This window comes from Cyprinus carpio, chromosome B2, assembly GCF_018340385.1.
Source record: "Cyprinus carpio isolate SPL01 chromosome B2, ASM1834038v1, whole genome shotgun sequence".
NCBI classification, from domain to species: domain Eukaryota; kingdom Metazoa; phylum Chordata; class Actinopteri; order Cypriniformes; family Cyprinidae; genus Cyprinus; species Cyprinus carpio.
The window spans coordinates 8,458,249-8,475,261 of record NC_056598.1 but is presented as its reverse complement, the minus strand read 5'-3'; the positions used below and the strand labels follow the sequence as shown (position 1 = coordinate 8,475,261).

Below are 17,013 nucleotides of genomic sequence, written 5' to 3'. Positions count from 1 at the left end.
AACATCTCAGGCAGGGTGTTTGGGTTTACACTTCACAGGAAGACATCAATTGTCACCGTAAATGACCATTTTAAAGCTCAGACTAAAAGAACTGCATTGCATAGATTGCTGGAATGTGTTACATCATTATATTAGGAATGGCCTCACATTTATGTCGTACCATTGAGATGAACAGTAAAGACTCAAAGGAAAGGAAGCACCTTGCGCATGTGTACTACTTGTAATTAGATTATATGCTTTAAAATGCTATATATATATATATATATATATATATATATATATATATATATATATATATATATATATATATATATATATATAATTATCCAATTTAAAACTAAACAATTTATGTCAAAAGTAATCTAAAAGTGTAAATTTATGCATTTAGCAGACGCTTGTATCCAAAGCAACTTACAGTGCATTCAGGCTATATATATATATATATATATATATATATATATATATATATATATATATATAGTATATGTATATGTATATATATATATATATATATATATATATATATATATATATATATATATATATATATATATAAATATATATATATATATGTATTTATTTTTTTTTTTATACAGTGTGTTCATGTGTGTCCCATGGGAATTGAACCCACAACCTTTTGCGTTGCTAATGCAATGCTCTACCACTGAGCCTTGTCTAGACTGGTGACCAAGAACCTGACAGTCACTCTTGTTGAGCTCCATGATAATATTGAGAGACAGGAGAAATCTACAGAAGGACAAAACATCACTGCAACACTCCACCGATCTGGTCTTTATGGCGGTGTGGCAAGACTCAATCCTCTCTTCAGTAAAGACACATGAAAACCCGCTTGAAATTTGCAAAAAAAAAAAAAAAAAAAAAAAACACCTAAAGGACCTTCAGACTGTGAGGAACAAGATAGTCTGCTATATGCATCATGTTTAAAGGAAACCAGGCACTGCTCATCACCTGCAGAGTACCATCCCAAAAGTAAAGTGTGCTGGTAGCAGCCTCAAGCTGGGGGGCTGTTTTTCAGTGGCAGGGACTGAGGGACACATCAGAGTAGAAGAAAAGCTCAATGCACCAACATATTGAGATTGCCTTAATGAAAACCTAGTCCAGAGGATTCAGAACCTCATACTGGGCAGAAGGTTGACCTTCCAACAGGACAATGAACCTAAACACACGGCAAGAGTGGCTTATAGACAACTCTGTGAATGTCCTTGAGTGGCCCAGCCACAGCCTGGACTTAAACCCAATCAAATATTTCTGAAGAAACCTGAAAATATGCATCTGCACCCATCCCACCTGACAGAGCTTGAGAGGTGAACAGGTGAGGTGAAGAATGGCAGATAATTGCCAAATGCTGATGAGCAAAGCTGGTCGCATCAAACAAAAAAGACTTGAGGCTGTAAAGTTACTTCAACTTAGTACTAAGTTAAGGGTATGAATACTTATGAAAAGTACTTATTTCAGTTTTTTTTTTTTTTTTAATACATTTACGAAGTTGTGACAATTCTGTTTTTGCCTTGTCAATATGGTGTATTGAGTGTGGATTGATGTGGAAAAAAGTAATTTAAAGCAGTTTAACAAAGCATATATATCACTAAAGTGATTTGAAATTAAATTAGACTGAAAAGGGCCATTTTAAAACACATTCTAATATCTCTGTTATATCTTGCAACAGATTCTTTCTCACTGCGGTTGTTAAAAGGCTCTAATCTGATTACAGACTAAAATTTGATTTGGTTTTGACAATCATCCAAGCAGTCATAGAGTAAAACTGATTTAGCCCCTAAAGCACTTAAATACTCAACCAACAGAGAGAGAGAAAAGAGGGAAAAACATCTTGACTGTTCATCTCATCAGTTCTTACAGCAAGGGGGAATAAAATGAAAATATCCCTCCATCTTGATTTCAATCTGCAGCCACAAATTTTGGCAAAGTGGTGTGTTAGATTCAGAGGGTGAGGTAAATGCTTAGGGGAGAGGGAAAATGTCGAAGAAACTTCCATCAGCAACAGCATATGACTCGTCTCATCGTTGTACTATCCATCAGGATAATCATTGCACAGGCCTTGTGTTCTGCACAATTTCACCCATTTCAGTGGAGAGGAATTATTCAAAAGCAAGGACAAATGGAAAGAGATGAAAGAGAGAGTGAGCAAGAGAGAGAGAGAACAACAGCGCCATCATAGGACAACTGTGACACTCAGAATAATAAATACCAATTTGATGCAATTAGGGACAACTAACTGTCCACTAATAGAAAAAAAGCATTGGCCATTACAGAATTGGCTATTACAGCATTGGCTATTACAGAAATTTATACAAGGTAATGCTAAATTGGTGAACTGGATTCCCTTTTTTTTTGGAAAAAAAAATGTGAGTAGTGATAAGGTTTACCATGGTTTTATTATAATAAAAGTAAAAGTGTATAGCTGTTATGGTCTGGTGTGACGTAACGGAAACACAGAAATCTAAACCAAGATAGATCATAACCATGATCTTTGCCCCCTCCCAGAATGGTACGTCCTCGCAAAGACAGAAATAGTCCAGAGGAGGGAGGGTGGGGGTTCAGGAGGCGGACGTGGGGCAGGCAAGGGGCAGGCAATGGACAAAGTGCATAGTCCATATGGCCAGGGCAGAGTGGATGGAGGGAGGAGCCCGGAGCAGGAGGAGCCAGATGGTAATCCAGAGGCCAGCCAGGATGATGACCCATGGTGGAGTCGATGGCAGGAGGAGCCATGGTGGAGATATGGCTGGCGACTCCAGAGGAGCCCAAGATGGAACCGAGCAGACAGACGAAGAGCCAGGGTGACACAGAGGATCCGAAGGGCCAAGGCGGAGGCAGAGGTGGGGCTCCGGAAGACTGCTGCGGAGCCGGAGCGACTGAGGATGGAGATAGAGCCGGGGGAAGGAGAAGCCTGACAGAGCCAGAGGGACGGAGTGATGAGGTGAAGCCAGAGGAGTGGAGTCCTATGGTGGAGGATGGCCGACGACTGACCAAGGCGGAGCTGGTGGAATGACAGGTCACGGTGGAGACGAGGGAGCCAGGAGCCAAGGTGGAGCCAATGAGTCGGAGGACTGAGGTGGAGTCCAGGTCTCAAAGGCTGGAGGCGGAGACAGGGGATCCTCCAACCCCGAGGTAGCTGGTGACAGGAAGTCCAGAAGCACAACCAACCCACTGGACATGGCATGCTGAGGGTGAGATGAGGGGGTTTTTTGAGTCAGGATGGGGGGATTTGATGGGGTGGATGGCTGATAAAGTGGTGGAGTGGGTGGTAGGGTGGGTGTGGGAGTGGGAGGTTGTGAGGTGGGTGGGGTAGGCGTGGACTAGGTGGTTTCAGGGCTGGACGGAACCAGCGGAGACATAGGAGTTTCAGGGCTGGACGGGATCAGCGGAGATACAGGATAACTGGGTAATACTCCTCCAAGTAAGTCTATTAAGTCCACTTTAAAACAGTCCATAAGTTCCTCATAATGTGGTCCAATCATCAGTTGCAGCTCACCCTCACCTGTGGAAATGTGGGCGGGGCTTCCCTCCAAGCCCTCGATCTCCACCAAAACTCCCTTGGGAACGGACAATGTTGCCAGCTCACGCAATTGGTCAGATGATGATCGAGGCTCAGGCTCTGTGTCGATGCTCGGCTCGGTCGCAAGGGGCTCAGACAGTAACTCCGTGCAGCAGGATGATGGCTGGCTGGTCTCTGGTTCGTGAGTGGGGCTGGAGATGTCCTCCTTGGCGGAGCTCCAAAAGAGTTCTTTTAATAATCAACAGAATGAGACCGGCACAACCAGACATAAATCAAACGAATAGACATCAATAGCAGACAAAGGAACAATGGAGAACACAGGCTTTAAATACTGGGGACGTAATCAGGGAGAAACAGAAACAGGTGTGGGGGCTAATCAATCAAAAAACCATGGGAACAAACAAGGCAAGATAACAGAAACACAGAAAACTAAACCAAGACAGATCATAACCGTGACAATAGCATTGAATGACTACCCCGTAGCACTCACACCTATCGTTATGAAGTGCTTTGAGCGACTGGTCCTAGCACACCTCAAGGACTGCCTCCCACCCACACTGTTGCCTACCGTAGCAATAGATGCATAGAGGATGCAGTATACAATGCTGCACTCTGTACTCACACACTTGGACAATAACAACACATATGTACGGATGTTGTTTGTTGACTTCAGCTCAGCATTTAACACTGTCATTCCCTCCAAGCTGACCACAAAACTTGGAGACCTGGACATTAAACATCTCCCTCTGCAACTGGATTATGGACTTTCTGACCAACAGACCTCAGCATGTTAGGTCAGGCCACACCTGCTCCACCACCATCACACTCAACAACGGCATACCACAGGGCTGTGTGCTGAGCCCATTCTTCCACTCTCACGACTGCAAGCCTGTGCATGGATCCAACTCCATCATTAAGTTTGCGGATGACACCACGGTGATTGGCCTCATTAGATACAACAAAGAGACTGCCTACAGGGAGGAGGTACACCACCTGGCCGCATGGTGTGCTGACAACCAGAGCTGGGTAGTAATGGATTACATGTAATCTGATTCCAAAACTCAAATACTTGTAATTTTAGTGTAAACTACTTTTTAAAATACTCGTAATCCAACTACAGTTACTTTTTTATGGATTACATGATTGCATATTATTTACACAATGATAATAAGTCGTTCACAATTCATTGATTCTCCTAAGTTTCTAACATTTATATTTTTCCTATTAAACCTGCGATTTATATACGTTCATGATTCTTCGAGTTTTTCCGGCAGAGAGGGGGAGGGGTGTCAGAATCGCGCTCAGAAGAAATCAGCAACAAGATAATGGAAAATGGAGGAGAACGCAGCCTTTAATCACTGGATGTACTGACATCATTTCATTTTTAATGAAAGACACAGGAAAAATGTCACTGTTCAGTGTAAGCCCTGCCTACCAAGGATTAATTTGCTGTCCATGGAAATCTTTGACCTAGCAAAGTTATTGCTGGGGATTTCATATTCTTTAATATATTTTTTTGTTATGTTTGATTTTTCTTCATTGTTACTACCATATGCACTTCAAGGCCCCGTCCACATGGAGACACGTTTAGCTGTATACGCATCAATTTTGTATTGTATAGGCGATTTATCCACACAGATCCGGCGTTTTGGGAGAGTGAAATCGATATTTTTTGAAACCGGGTCCCAGAGTGGATATATTTGAAAATGGCGCCTTTGGATTTTCGTGTGGACAGCAAATCTGTTTACTTTCTGAAACGATGATGTCTTCAGCCCATGTCTTGCCACTAGTCAGACACCGCTACATCACGTAACAGCAACAAAAACATGAACAAACACTGAACGATTGTCTTTTTATTAACTAACATTAACACAGATTAATAAATGTGTTGTTCCATGTTCGTTTGTATACCACGCGCAAGGTTTATGCGCATAGTCCATGTCTTCATCTCCGTTTTTAGTGTAACTCTGTGGCAGAATTACAGCGCCACATGCTGGTCTGGCATGTATACTACGTTTTGTGTTGGTTTTGTGGTTTCGTGTGGACGCAGATATTTCTTGAGACGAGGAGAAAAAAAAAAATTTCAGATAGGAAAAGCTGTTTGAGATGAAAGATTTGACCCAAAAATGGTCTTTAATATATATATTAGCAATGTTATTGTTGTGAGTTTCATGTTCTTTAATATTCATTTTTGTAATATTGTTTGTCTTTTCCTCATTGTTACTGTGCACTTAAAATGTTTTAAGATGGATAGAAATGTCATTGCTTTGTGAATTTAATCTTTTTCAAAATTCATGTTTGCAATGTAGCTATTGTTTGATGTTTTTCATTGATACAGTCATATACACTTCTAATGGTTTTTTTAGATTAAATATTTGACCTAGCAGTGATATTGCTGTGAACTTTGTGTTTTTCAATATGTTTTTGTAATGTAGCTGTTTTCTAAATTTACTTAATTCTAAGTAAATATGCTTTAAAATCATAAGATGTGATTTTGTTTTATTCAGTGTTACTAACAAACACTAACAGCAAGGTACATTAGTGTTAGTATTTTTTTAAGTATTAACTTTCCATACGTTGCACTTGAAAAAGAAGCTATTGTGGCTCTTGTTGGTGAATTAAATATATATATTTTTTGGAATATATTCTTTCTTTGTATCTGTCAAAATAGTACAAGATTAGGCTAATTCAATATAGCCTATGTGATATCAAATAGGGTTAGCACAAATGTAATCTAAAAGTAATCAGATTACGTTACAAAAAAATGTGTAATCTAAGAGATTATATTACTGACTACAAATTATGTAACTGATTACAATTCATAAGTAATCTACCCAGCTCTGCTGACAACAACCTGCTCCTTAACACCAATAAGACAAAGGAGCTCATTGTGGACTTCAGGAAGAAGAAAGCAAGCATGCATGACCCCATCAACATTAATGGGATCGTTGTTGAATGTGTCCCCAGCTTCAAGTTCCTGGGAACTACCATCTCGGAGGACCTGTCCTGGACCACAAACACCTCTAGCCTGGTCAAGAAGGCTCACCAGCACCTCTTCTTCCTCAGGACACTGAAGAACCACCACCTGTCTTCAGCTATCCTGGTGAACTTTTACCGTTATGCGATCGAGAGCATCCTGACCAGTTACATACACACAGTCTGGTATGGGAACTGCTCAGTTGCTGACCGCAAGGCACTGCAGAGGGTGGTGAAAACCGCCCAACGCATCACAGGGATACCACTTCCTGCTTCACTTCCAGTTCCAGACCACGTCAGTAAGAACTCGGCCCTTTGTTCACTTAATTTTACCGCAGATTCGTATACAAACAAGGCACAAATCGATGCGGGATTTTCAGAAAAATTGAAACTAAAAGACGATGTTGTGCCGGCTATATTGGATCCAAGATGTCACAACACACAAGTGTGAGTTACTGTTTTTATTATGTGATCACTATTGCTTTGTCTGTTAAACAGATTTTTTGATGGTATTTATGTGATTTTAACCTAAATCACAGCAGCATCCATCTGTGAAGGATGTAGACTGTCAAACATACACAAGTGTTAGCCAATCATAGCAGAAGGTGTTTACAACAGAGTCTACAATCCACCATGCCTATACAAAAAAATAGCCCATTACTTCTAAACTATGTTTTTATATGTAAAAGTGCTGATAACATTTTAAGTGGACCTCAGAGAACAGTACAAAATAAAAAACAGAGGCAGATCACAAAGAGCCATAAAAAGGTAATTATTGTTTGAAATTGATTTTCTTTAAAAAAAAAAATAACAAAATTTGAAAAGTCTGAGACTTTGTTTTATACCAGTAGTAACCTCATCTGTCTTGTATGTAGGAATGTTGTCGTTTCCTCTTTGCTCCACAATGTACTGTATTTTTCACTGCGTGAGAACAATTCACCCACTATTGAGAGATGTGGTATAAGAGCAATTTTGGATCAGTGCTCCATTTAATGTCACAGATAATAAAAACAAATTATTAACAGTTGAGAGATGTGGTATAAGAGGAATGTTGGACCATGGCTCCATTTAATGTCACAGATAATAAAAACAAATTATTGACCATTGAGAGATGTGGTATAAGAGGAATTTTGGACAATAGCTCCACTTAATGTCACAGATAATAAAAACAAATTATTAACAGTGAATAAAATAAAATAAAATAACTTTGAAAGCTGCAACATTATTTTATACCAAAAGTTACCTCCTCTGTCTTGTCTGGCAGTTTGTTGTCAGTAGGGGTGACCCTGAATAGTCGACGATTCGATGCTTCGATAGGAGAAGCCTGATTCGACTACCAATCTCACAGTCGAATATTCGCAGAGGTGATATGATCATGCCATTTTGGCTATATGGGGGTGCTCAAATATCTGATTTCACATAGAACTACCGGTTTTCTCCCAATATGTTAAAGGGATACTCCATCCCAAAATGAAAATTTTGTCATTATTCACTTACATCCATGTCGTTCCAAATCCGTAAAAGCTTCGTTCGTCTTCGGTACACAAGTTAACATATTTTGGTTGAAAACAGGGAGGCTTGAGACTGTCCCATAGACTGCCAAATAAATAATAGTCTCAAGGTCCAGGAAAGTATGAAAAGTGTCATCAGAATAGTCCATCTGCCATCAGTGATTCAACTGTAATGTTATGAAGCGATGAGAATACTTTTTGTACACGAAAAAAAACAAAAATAATGACTTTATTCAACATTTCCTCTCCTCTGTGTCTCTCCAAATCAGCATAGCACCATTTTGACAAATCTGAACAGTACGCAGGCGGCTTACGTTCTTCTGTATCAGCCACGCCACAAGGATACGTTTTTATGTGTATTTACGCTTTGGTTTGAAAGCAAACAGCACATCGCGGTTGACACAGAAGAGCGTACGCCATCTGCGTACTGCTCAGAATTGCCAAAATGGCGCTAATGGCCAAAACAAAAACAAAATAAAGAGAGAAAATCCCTATACCTCTTCCCCATTCACTTTCATAACCAAATTATGTGTAGACAAGGGCTGCAACAAAAAATTATTTTGATAAAGGAATCAAATAATTATTAGATTGATGAATTGGCTAATCCTTGAGTATTTCACTGATTAATCTGTAGGTCTTGATCGATTATTCAGCTTTTGCAAATGGTTAAAATATTGAGGTAAACATATTCTATATACATATGGAGCTGCTTTGTAGCACAAAATCAAGTTGCAATTAACTCAAAGCAACATTGACAGGGTTTGTCATGTTTAAAGGTGGCATAGAATGCATTGATACAATATTTTAAATTGTTCTCTGATGCCCCCAGAGTGTGTATGTGAAGTTTTATCTCAAAATACCCCACAGAAAATTTTTATAGCTTTTTGAAATTGCCACTTTTAGGTTATGAGCCAAAACACTGTTTTTTGTGTTTGTCCACTTTAAATGAAAATGAGCTGGTTCTCCTGCCTCCCTTTTCAGAAGAGTGCAGAACTTCAAGAGCTTATGCCCGCGGGCATAACTGGTGGTGACCATGTTACTGACATCACATTGATTTCAAATAAAAATTTTAACTACCACATTCCTATTTACGATCATTCTGGTTGCATGTGAAGGCAGCATTCGTGAAAACAGGCAGAGACAATGGTAGCTTTAGCAACATTAGCCTTACAAAGATCCAAGAAGCACTTTTGGAAAACAAAATATGACGCGTGCTGCTTACTTTGTCTGGAGTCTGGACATTTGTGCACAAGCGTTGGTATTGATCCCTCTTTCAGAAGCAATCTTTGCACAACTCCAGCGCTGAACTGCCCCTCGTTTGTGAGGCAGTCCGGCATAAAATGTTAGCACAAGCGTATAGGACTTTTCAGTTTTTTTTCCAGGACATTTCCTTCAAAAAAATTACATTTAACCACCATGTCCTCAGCGGTCTATGGAGACTCCTATATTCACTGGTGCATCCCAACACACAACATTTTTAATGGCTCTTTGGTGCTGACATTCACTGCATCTGAAAGCTCTTAAATGCTGCCTTCAGAGGCAGGATTTCAAGGCATGAAGGCATCAAGGCATGTCCGAGTACAAATTCTGCTTCACTTCCTGTCTCCGGAGGTACCTTCTTCTGATCGAATTTTGAAGGCAGCATAGATGTATCCTTCGCTGCCTTTGATATCCCACATTCCTGTGCTTTCCATTCCGTGATGGTTGGAATAAAAAAATAAAGGTGGCATCTGAAAGTTACGTTTGGTGGTCAGTTTGTGTGTAAATGTATGTTTCTGACTAACTTTTTTCACTTTTTATGTTATTTCTAGTGAGAAATCAGTATTATAATAGTTAAATATTTGTTCAGTTATCATCAAAACTCATTCTATTTAGTTGTAGATCATTAATCCGTTATGCTGCCTCAGAAGTCTGTCTGAAATCAGTTTCATGAGGTGCCTTCGTGCAAAAATGCTGCCTGCATAGTCATTGCCTCATAAAGCATCGAGGCAGCAAGTCAGCTGCCTTGGATTTCGGACGCAGCCATTGTATCTCCAGCAGCTACAGTAAGAAAACAGTAATGGCGGACGGTTGCTTCTCACTCAGGGCTGTGTATATGCTAATAGGGCAGAGAGCATCACAAATGGGCGGGACTTTCCCAGAGTATGACGTCATAGTGAGAAATCTGGAACTGCTAGTGTGGAGAGACAGTTTTTGATTCATAGGTATTATAAAACAATGAGAGGGTGGATTTTTAACATTATAGGCTGGTTGTTTTCACACACTGCCGCCACTGTGTTCAAACACCTTATAAAAGTTATTTTTGCATTCTATGGCACCTTTAATAGTGTAAAGATGCTTGCTTTTAAGCAATCTATTGTATTCATATAGTAAAGTGCTATATGAATAAATGTGACATGACTTAGAATGCTGACTGCAGAACTGGTGCAATCATCCACATCGCTATGATCAGACGCTTTCTTAACTGCTGTTTTCTCACCGCTGTCATTTTTGATGTATGTTTACTTTGTTATCGAGTGCAGGGCTCAGAGTGAAGAATATGCAAATGTTATTTTATATGTGATTTTTACACTTTTGTACCTGAACATCTACTAACATAAAAACCTAAAGCATCATTTCATTTCTATTTGTGTGCTATAGGCCTATATTTAATTATGCAATTACTTGTAATTTGTTCATTTGTTCTTATTTTCTGACTGTCACTTGTTTTAATAATGTTTAAACTTTATATTTCTGTTTATTTTTGGCAAGTGATTTTTGCTTGTGGCATCGAAATTTAAATAGAGAATTGTAAAAATTAATTGGTATCTGAAATATTGGTGTCATATAAGCTTATTTATCAGAATACAAGACAACAGATCAAAAACAATGAAAACAGCAACTTTTTTTTTTTTTTTTTATGGCAGGGGCAGTGAAAATGTTGGCAGGGCAGGTAAGAATTAAAAATCCTTAACGCTGATCCCTGGAGAGGAATGCGTGCAGCACATAATTACATATTCATTTAAATGCCGCTCACAGTCAAGATGTTGGCTGTAAACCACTGTTTGCGTATATCAAACACCTTTTTAATTCTAAACACCAAACAAAAGAACTTCATTGTGAGTATATTGGGGCCTTCACACATGGCAGCATTTTTTCTCACACTCTACTGGTTTGACTTTGTTTGCACTTATAGGCTGCATTCCAGTTCACTTTTTTATGCTCTTCACTCGCTAACTTCCCTCCGTCTCGTTTACTCAGATGTACGTCATTGATTACGTCGCATGAGTACACACAACTGTCCGAACCCTTGGAATGGGCTGAACTGACCATATGCACGATTACTTCCTGGTTTTAGATAAGCCAGCTCAGTCATTTCCGGTCAACTGTACTGTGCCGTAAGGGAGCGCCCTTTGCTCGGTTTCTCTACATAATCCATTCATAATTTGGAGAAAAGTTTTGTTTGTCTAAGATGACCAAACATCCACGTATACCGTTTCAGGAATGACAAACACGAATTTTAAATTTCCGCAAGAGAATCCGTTAAATCATGCTGCGAGTCATTGTCAAAATAGATGTCAAAATAGAGCTGTGCATTAAGTGATTCAGACTAACAAAACTACAGCAGTCTGCGTTGGATAAAACAAACAATTTTTTTTTATTTAATTAAAAATATTCAATGCATTATTTATTTGTTATAACTTATTTAATTTGTATTTAACTATATAGGTATTTAAATAATTTAGCATTATAGGCTGTTGTCTGGCCTTATTTATTTCTTTAAATGACAAGTGACTTTGTGACTTCCTGCACTTGCTATACTTCAGTGCGATAAAGTACTAAATTTGTTATAATATTTAATTTTATAATAATCAAAAGACGTGAAAAAAAACTAGGGTGTTGAAATGGCAGCTGCAGCCAATGAGTGATCCTAAACTGCCATCTCATGGTTATAACGGTAATTTTATTTTTTACTTTATTTTTCGCTGAGACAAGTTTTTGGCACATTTCTTCATGTTGTCTTCATGAATTAGAAAGTGAACCTTTAATAATGTTAATTTTACTGCACAACGTTGAGAAATAATAGATGCTTTAAAATTTTATAAGATTTTAAAAATGTGTTCATGGCTTTGAAGGTAAGATATTATTGATTATCGAGAATACCATTACCATGACGTTTAAGAGATTAGTCTAACTGCCTAAACTGTTACACAGTGTTTATTTGTCAGCATTTAAATGTACAGTTACAGTACGTGTCTGGGTACTTTCCTGGGATTACCAGACTATGCATATAAAATTATATGTTCTTTAAAATCACGAAACTGTACGTTAATTCCGCTATCATTATTTCTATCATTATTTTCATTATTTTGTGTTGCAATTGTTTTGTTTCGCTGTTTCTGATAAGAATGAGGCAGAAGAGGTATCTGTGAAAGTCTCTACCTATATAGCACATATAAAATGAGCTTCACCAGAAGATTACGAGCTGGCTTATCTTTATCCGGAAGTTCTTAATAGTGCTCCGTGCATATGGTCAATTGGAACTTCCTAAGCCCTTGATCAGTTAGAATCTACTATGGAGTTGGTTTATTGTTTACATGTTTCCCTTTACGAATTTGTTTGATGCAGCATTCTATATGTATATAGATATACTTGGGCTGTTATAAATGTAAAAAAAAAAAAAATTACATATTATAGAGTAGTTTGGGGTGGGATAAATTAAACGCGATCTGCGATGACGTCATAGTCATGTTGCATTGTGGTCTACAGATCAGCCTGAAGTGTGCATATGAAGCAGACTCGCTCCCTCGGTCAAAATCGAGGGGTCATGGGTATGTCCATGTAAACTTCCCTCGTCCACTTGATGAAGTCGAACGCACTTCAAAATGGCAGCGGGGATTCCCCAGAGGGTAAGTGCTTAGGGAAGTTTGCAAGTGCATGTCTAAAAGTGAACTGGAAAGCAGGCCCAGATAAACAGCGCCACACTAGTCAAATCGCGTTATTGCAGGCCCTTACATAAGGTCATATGAGAGCAAACGACTATTCGACAAACAAAAATATGTCAACAATGTTTAATTGTTGATAATATCAACTAATTGTTTCAGCCCTACTGACAACTGTATTATTCTGTGTGAATGCAAAAATTTGTTGTTGACCTTCAGAAGTATAAAATACAACCTGCAAGAAACAATTCCCCATTTTGAGGGATATTTACTCACCCAAGTATGAAGAGACACCATAAAATTCAAGGTTCCTCTCCAGGACTGGACACTCAATTGGATATATTCTGTTTCTTTTTTATGAAGCTTCTTTACGACTGCCTCTGACAGGGAGTTTTACAGTGCTGGAGATTGCAGCTGACACTGTGGCTAACAAAGCTTTCTCTGTGGAACATCTCTCTGCTGAGGGCTATTTCTAGAGCCACGACCAGACTCATTTCACCAAGTATTGATCTCCGTTCACAGACTGAGCACTAGGCATCACAGCAATCCCATACACTGACTAGAATCATCCTGTCAGCCTGGTAAGTATGTGTGAGGACAGCGAGCAGGAGACAGAGAGAGAAATTGGATTTCTCCTAGATATAAGGTGGAAAATTAAACACATCTGGAGGAGTGAAAACATAGAAACCATGCTGAGATGCATGCTAATAATCCATGAGAGGAATTCTGATGGGAGCATTTATGTATCTTTTATCATGTATGTAAAGAAATAATGAAATATATATACCTACCTTTTGATGTTAATTCATGTTCATTATGTACTATAGAAGTAAAGAGAAAGATTAAATGGGTGAGCCTACTTGCCGCTAGAACTGAGGCACTAAACCTATTGCGCCAAAACTGTATTTATTGTTTGTATTTCGTTATGAATTTTGAATAATTTTAAAGCTGATATTTTGTTTATTAAAACGTTACAAAGCACAAAGCTTTTTGCGATTACTCGACGGCAAGTGCGCTTCAAACAATGAAGTTCACGCATTAACAGAACACAGCATAGATCTTGTTAAGAAGAAAACTAGGGATGCACAATAATTATTGGCACGATATGTAATGTGCATCTCGTCAGTAAACTCGGTTCTGTAATCAGCGGTAAATCTCTACATGTGCATGCTTTCAGCATTTACTACACAGAGCCGTTGTTCACTGACAAGCTGCGCAAAATATGATCATGGTGAATCAAAATGAGGATTGTTTGAAACTTTGTTTTTCCACTAAAACTTTGATGCGCATCATCTCAGTTTAATACATGAACAGAACAAATGATGCAAATGCAAAACAATCAGGAAAAATGGCATTACATGCAAATTTTTAAGTTATAACATGTAAATACATAGGCCTAGTCGCCAGTGTCAATCTCAGCAAAAAGTTCTCTAGCAATTTAATATTTTTGATCGCAAATGCGACTGTTTTAGTCATAGTTTGGAGCCCTGATATATATATATATATTATTTTTTTTTTTTTTTTTTTTGACCCTCTAACTTTTGCACTCACTATTCTAATTCTATTTAAAAAAAAAATAATCTAACTACCTTTCTAATCTTTTTGTATTCTATCTCTTTTATTTTAATTTATTATACCAATATAAAAAAAGACCTCTAACACTAGCTTGCTCTATTCTTTTTCTATTCTATCTGTTTTTCTTTTTATTTATTATATTATTTAAAAGCCCTTGCTACGTATACTGCGTTTAAGCTAAATGAGACTTGTTATAGCACTTATATATCATTGCTCTTTTGTTGTTTTTGATTGCTTTCATTGTCGTCATTTGTAAGTCGCTTTGGATAAAAGCGTCTGCTAAATGACTAAATGTAAATGTAAATATATATATTATATATATATATATATATATATATATATATATATATATATATATATATATATATATATACATACATCCATACATACATACATATATATATATATATATATATATATATATATATATATATATATATATATCGACAAATCAACGTCAAGCTTAAAGAGTCATGGCAGATTAGTCGGTTAGTCTGTGCAACCCCTACCACAAATTAAACTTTCATATATTTTAAAATTCATTGCACACCAACTGAAATATTTCAGGTCTTTTTATTGTTTTAATACTGATGATTTTGGCATACAGCTCATGAAAACCCAAAATTCCTATCTCAAACAATTAGCATATCATGAAAAGGTTCTCTAAACGAGCTATTAACCTAATCATCTGAATCAACTAATTAACTCTAAACACCTGCAAAAGATTCCTGAGGCTTTTAAAAACTCCCAGCCTGGTTCATTACTCAAAACTGCAATCATGGGTAAGACTGCCGACCTGACTGCTGTCCAGAAGGCCATCATTGACACCCTCAAGCGAGAGGGGTAAGACACAGAAAGAAATTTCTGAACGAATAGGCTGTTCCCAGAGTGCTGTATCAAGGCACCTCAGTGGGAAGTCTGTGGGAAGGAAAAAGTGTGGCAAAAAACGCTGCACAACGAGAAGAGGTGACCGGACCCTGAGGAAGATTGTGGAGAAGGACCGATTCCAGACCTTGGGGGACCTGCGGAAGCAGTGGAGTAGAAACATCCAGAGGCACCGTGCACAGGCGTGTGCTTTTGAACCAGAAACAGCAGCAGAAGCGCCTGACCTGGGCTACAGAGAAGCAGCACTGGACTGTGGCTCAGTGCTCCAAAGTACTTTTTTCTGATGAAAGTAAATTTTGCATGTCATTCGGAAATCAAGGTGCCAGAGTCTGGAGGAAGACTGGGGAGAAGGAAATGCCAAAATGCCTGAAGTCCAGTGTCAAGTACCCACAGTCAGTGATGGTCTGGGGTGCCATGTCAGCTGCTGGTGTTGGTCCACTGTGTTTTATCAAGGGCAGGGTCAATGCAGCTAGCTATCAGGAGATTTTGGAGCACTTCATGCTTCCATCTGCTGAAAAGCTTTATGGAGATGAAGATTTCGTTTTTCAGCACGACCTGGCACCTGCTCACAGTGCCAAAACCACTGGTAAATGGTTTACTGACCATGGTATTACTGTGCTCAATTGGCCTGCCAACTCTCCTGACCTGAACCCCATAGAGAATCTGTGGGATATTGTGAAGAGAAAGTTGAGAGACGCAAGACCCAACACTCTGGATGAGCTTAAGGCAGCTATCGAAAGCATCCTGGGCCTCCATAACACCTCAGCAGTGCCACAGGCTGATTGCCTCCATGCCACGCCGCATTGAAGCAGTCATTTCTGCAAAAGGATACCCGACCAAGTATTGAGTGCATAACTGAACATAATTATTTGAAGGTTGACTTTTTTTGTATTAAAAACACTTTTCTTTTATTGGTCGGATGAAATATGCTAATTTTTTGAGATAGGAATTTTTGGGTTTTCATGAGCTGTATGCCAAAATCATCAGTATTAAAACAATAAAAGAACTGAAATATTTCAGTTGGTGTGCAATGAATCTAAAATATATGAAAGTTTAATTTTTATCATTACATTATGGAAAATAATGAACTTTTTCACAATATGCTAATTTTTTGAGAAGGACCTGTATATATATATAATGTGATTTATTTCTCTGATTTTTACTTTTCTTATCTCTGAATTTTTCAATGTCAAATTATTCCAATATGCTGATTTGGTGATCAAGTAACATCATTTGAAATCAGTTGTGCTGCTTAATATTTCTGTGGAAAGATTTTTTTTTTTCTTTTTCTTCGTATTTTTCTTTAGGATTCTTTGATGTATTGGCTAGATGTTCTTGAAAACATCAGGTAAGTATTGTCATTGTACTGTCACTTTTCACAATTTAATGTATTTTTGTTAGACAAAATTATTCATTTCTTTCAAAAAAAAAATTAGAGAAAAACTACATAAAAAATTATCAAATATACAATTTTGACTGGTTAAAGTACTTAGGTAATGTTTAGTATATTTTCTTAATTCAGCCATTATTGAGAGATGTGGTGTAAAGAATTTTGGACCATTGCTCCATTTAATGTCAGATAATAAATAAAAATTTTAACAGTGAAAAA

The 17,013-nt window shown here is 38.1% G+C and overlaps 1 protein-coding gene across 4 annotated transcripts in view; it reads right to left on the bottom strand.

Moving 5' to 3' along the window:
* The window catches only part of LOC109103371 (alpha-N-acetylgalactosaminide alpha-2,6-sialyltransferase 3-like), a 131,487-nt gene that overhangs the window by 96,261 nt on the left and 18,213 nt on the right, over window positions 1-17,013 (bottom strand). The gene's annotated exons all lie outside the window — the stretch shown is intronic.